Here is a 5,536-nt window from a genome sequence, read left to right on the forward strand (position 1 = left end):
CAAATTGTTCTGATTAACATATTATATAATTTAATTTTTATTTAATTGTAGGTATTAATTACATATTATATCATTAGGGATTGTTTTAATTTTATTATGAAATGTTTTAACTAATTTTCAAGATGTTCATTTTGTTCATTATACAATTTTCATATAGTTTATCAGTTATTTTTACCAAACATAGACTGAGTTAAAGTTATCTTTTACTCTGTATTCTCGAATTCAGGAAAGAAGAGATAAAAAAAAACTTTTTATTTGTATTTCTTGAGAATAAAAATAAAAACAAGGATTGGTATGAAAGGAAAATAAATTTTCATGTTATTAAGCCGAAGAAAAAGGAAACAAAAGATATCATTTTTTTTACGTTCAACTTTATTTATTTTTATAGTAAATAATAATTGATGGGTAAATATGTAATTTTATAAATAATTTTAATTGTTATGAATGCTTTCTTTTCCATTTCTTCTCATATTTGTGAGAAAAAACAACGTTAATTTTCGTTTCCCCTCTTTTTAAAAAAAACTTAAAAATACAATAATTTTTTTATTCCCTCGCATAGTGGATTAGATATCCAGATTAATAAAATGCGATGACTCTAGGATATTTGCAAAGCAGGTGGAAGCCTTGGAATTAGTCGGCTCGCATAGTGGATTAGATATCCAGATTAATAAAATACATATATATATATATATATATATATTGCAAATTTAAATTAAAACAATCATCACGTATTCATACCGTTTGATCTTTTACTTCTACTTGGTTTTTGCGCCCACCATTTCCTCATATACGTGAACGAAAAAGAATAGAGAAACTAATTACACGTCTTAATACCATACTATTATTAAACCATAAAAAATTTAGGTTTATCAATCACTGTCATTCGATAAAACTTATGGTTTCTTCTGATATAATGTGAAAGTGGCAAATAATTTGTTACAATATAACCCAACAAAATGATTAAGTTGTCAAAGACCTTCCAGCCTAGTGGTAAAGGCTTGGGCATGACATAGTCATGAACCCAAGTTCGAGCCCTGGGAGGGGAATGTTGGCGACATTTAAGTGGGACCATGTTTAGCCTCCAAATTTGCCGGGGATTAGTCGGGCTTTGGCCTGGACACCCTTACTAAAAAAAAAAAATTGATTAAGTTGGAAGGCAAGATATATAGCTTAATGAGTAAGGGAGATACATTATGCAAGTATGTGGTAGTCTACCAAGACTAGTGTCATCTTGGCCAAAAGAAAAAGTGCTCAAAAAGCATTTCATACTTTCTATTTTTTATATTATATTTTTATTTTTATTGTATTCATGTGCTATTATAAAAGAGTTATCTTTTTATAGTAGGCAAATTATGTTTAAAATATGTATATTTTTGTTCAATTGCTAATACCATGTATCGATCAATTATAATTGATATGTAAAATTTTATATCATGTACCACCTAATTATTTTCAGTACCAACTAAATTGGTATCAACTATTTTCAGTTGGTACATGTTAGTATGGTTTCATATATCAATATTGTAAAAGTTGAAGTTACAAATACATCTATAGACATCTTTACCAACTAGATCTAGATGCATTAATATCATTGAGCATTCAAATAACATGTTGATGCGTGTTGTACTACTTATCTCTCTGATTTAAAAAATATTTATAGACTATTTTGAAGATTCTATTTTTTTTAAATACATCAAGTTTAATATTTTTCATTGACTTTTAATTTTGTGAAGACACTTGTATTGCTTTCCCACAACCCCGTTTTTACCATGAATCTCAATGATCAATAATTGCCAATTAACACGGTAAATAATCAAAAAATAACAAATAGATAATAATAATAATGGCTTGGGCTGTGTATTCGATTGATTGGTCTGAGGTTATCGAGACCTTGAGATCAAAGGCATGAATGTCAAAAAGTAATTTTGTTTTTCAGTTTTGAAAACGACCTCTGATAAATGAATACAAAGTTCTTTTTGAAAGTAAGCGTTAATTAATGTTGTGATAATACTGTTTGTGTTGTTTGTAACTCATAAACTCTACTTATAATTTTAAAGCGCGTCACATTAATTTAAAAAGGTATTATATATTCAACATTTGTTTTTATTCATATAAAACATTACACTATGAAATAGTGATGTCACATTTGAAATTTGAAACCATATTTTGAGACCCAAAGTCAACAGACCATTTCATTGTACCAGAAGAATGCAGAAGCATATAAGAGATGCCAAAAGTCATAGTTTCACACTCCATAATTCAATGTGATGCAAATTCAGGGGTGGTAACTAGTAAGGTTGGGTAAGGTTGGGTTGAGTTGGGTTTGAGTTTAATTTATTTATTTAATGGGTTAAAAATCTCAATCCAACTTAACTCATTTAATTAAATGGGTTGAGATTTTTCAATCCAACCCGACCTGTTACTTAAATGGGTTGATAACGGGTTGACTTGTTTACGATTTTCTTAACTCAACCTGTTAAATAAATGGGTTGAACCTGAGTTGACCAATTTAATTTTAAAAATTTAAATAAAAAAAGAACTAGACTATTTAATTTTTTTTTGAATAAAACACAACCACAAATACAAACAAATTGTTTAAAGTTTGAATAAAATACAACCATAACAAATATATTGTTCAAAATAAGTTAGATTGGACTTTGAAGGCGATTATGGAGTAATGGAATAAAAGGGTTTTCTTAGGGTTTCATGATGATTAAGAGTAATGGAGGTGATTGGAATTTGGAGCTTCATCTCACGACGATAGGATTTTTAATTAAGAATAAAACAAAATTAAAAATTAGAATACTAGATATAATATTGATAATAAAATAAAATTATATAATATTTTAAATGAGTTGAAAACGGATTGAAAACAAGTCAAAAAATTCAACCTAACGCAGGTGGGTTGACCCATTTATTCAAATGGGTTGAAAATCTCAACTCAACCTGCTAATTTTGGGTTGGGTTCGGGTTGAGTCATTTTTTGGCACCCTTAGAATCTTGCCATTTATATGTGTGTTTGTGGTCATTGGGGGATTTATCTCAGGCTTGTAGGCGAAGTCTACGGTCACAATTTGCCATGGGATTAGCCTGACAAAGCTTGGGATCAACAATTTCCAAAAGCTCAATGTGATGGCGGTTAATAATATAACTGGTTCTGGGTTTATAGTATCTCAAAAAAATGATTAAGAGTTTTAATAGACTATTTTATAAGGTTTAAATTATAGGATAAAAAAATAAATGTTTTATTTGAAAAGTGTTACAATTAACAATAAGTTTATAGAACTTTAAGACGTTTTAACAAGTTTTTAGGATATTTTAAGAATAAAACGTCGTATTAGTTATTTTTAGGACACTTTTAAAAAAGATTCCTATGAAAACAAGTGTCTTAAAAAACTATTTTCTTTATAGAACATTTTTTAAAAGTGTCATAAAAAATCTAATACGTCTAATACGACGTTTTATTTTAAAAATGTTTTAATAAACTTCATTACAACAAAATTGGGTTTATAGGACACCAACAATGTCTGACGAGCCGTTTATCCAACATTTACCTGTCATTACCTTACCAGGTGAGCATAGCAAAGACCAAAAAATTTATCCGGTAAGAGGAAAGTTAAGGATCAAGAGTCTTACATGATAAGTGAGAGTGGTGATTCTTATCCGCTGGTGAGTGCTTTCCGGATGATTACTGTGGATCCATTTTAATGGTTGGAAATGTTACCTGATAAAGCAAGGGTGGTCACTCTTGCAGGTAAGTGCTTACTGAGCAAGTTTTTGAAAATGACCCATAAATGTCATAATACATTGCTTTATATGGCTTAAGTTTATAAAAACAAACAATAAAACGTCATATCTAAAAGTGCTGAAGTAAGTCTATAACACACTTTTTTAGATGACATAACAAGTTTCTTAGAACATTTTTTAAAATGAAAAACATCGTATTAACTATTTATTGGACATTTTTGAGAAATATTTTACAAACACATCATTTATAAGACACTTGTTTTTATAAGATACTTTTTCAAATAATGTCATTTAAAATAGTTAATATAACTTTTTTATTTTAAAAAAATCCTAAAAAAATTGTTAAAACATCAAAAAAGACTAAAAAAAAAAAAATCCTAAAAACGTAGTATCATTGCATTTGTCCTTCAATATCCACTAGTTTGAGTTTGTTCAGAAATGGTGTGGCTGTTCCCTTCATACCCCATAAAAAAAATAAGCTGATGGTTAGGGGCCGTTTACTAAACGCTTACTTGGTAAGTATTTACCGGGTAATTTTCCTCACCGGATGAACATGGCAAGGGCCAAGTATCTTACCTGGTAAGTGCGAGGATAAGGATGGAGAGTGTTACCTGGGTAAGCGCTTACCAGGAAAATTGTTGCATGAAATACGTTTTGATGTACTACAACCTTACCCAATAAAATAAATTATAATGTTTACTCTTAAAAGCACTTACCGGATAAACATTTAGGTAAATAGCCCCATTGATTATTCACATCCTAAAGTTATAAGAATCAAGTGAGATGGTAAAAGCATAAGGATTAAAACAAAACCTAATTTGGTGTTTAACTACGGACAGAAAATGTAACAAGATTATAATATAATTATGATATTAGAATATTTAATATAATTACAAAATATTATTTATTTCTTCTAAACATCTGATTTTTGGAGAGGTGTCCCAATTTAAAAAATTTAATCATCTCTTTCATATTTTTTTCGTTTTTGAAAGGATTTTGAAGAATCTATTGGAGCAAAACCCCTCAAAATCTCAATATTGAAGAATATTATTAAAGGCTACATAAATGAATTCAAATCTATACATACATTAAAGGAAGAATCAAAAGGTTGTTCGATGAGAAACTTTCTATCCTCTTTTGTCTTTTTTCTCGTTATTTTAATTTATTTTTAATATACAATCAACACATTAATTGCTAAACCTTTTATTTTCCTACTTTTTTTAACTCAATTTTCATTATTCTATAAGGGAAATTTGAATCCATAAATATATAAAACTATATATAATTTTATTTACATCAATACATGCATATTTTTAATTTTTTGACAATTAAAAAAATAAATTATCAAAATCAATCGATATATATATATATATATATATATATATATAGAAAAACAAAAAAGCCTATAGGTTGACGCCATAAATTCCATCGAAATATCTGCGAGATCGGGGTCACAATTTGTATCGATTAAACAACCCAGAGACTTAATACGCTCATCAGTGGATATTGCCTTACGCATAAGTCGCCAAACAAAACCTGCAATTTTCTCGACCCTTTGCCTTAGGATTAGTCAGTTCTATTTCTCGATGGGGGCAGGGAAGGGATATAACTCTCACGATTTCGATAGCCATACTAGTGATTTGGAGGAGATCTCTCGATATATATATATATATATATATATATATATATATATAGGTATGAAAATCTATCAGAACATTTCAATCAATCAATATATCAATATAAATATCAAAAATATATTAAAATAATAACCAAGATGTGGTTAAATGAG

The sequence above is a fragment of the Cynara cardunculus genome, assembly GCF_001531365.2.
Source record: "Cynara cardunculus var. scolymus isolate 2C chromosome LG 8, CcrdV1, whole genome shotgun sequence".
Taxonomy (NCBI): Eukaryota; Viridiplantae; Streptophyta; class Magnoliopsida; order Asterales; family Asteraceae; genus Cynara; species Cynara cardunculus.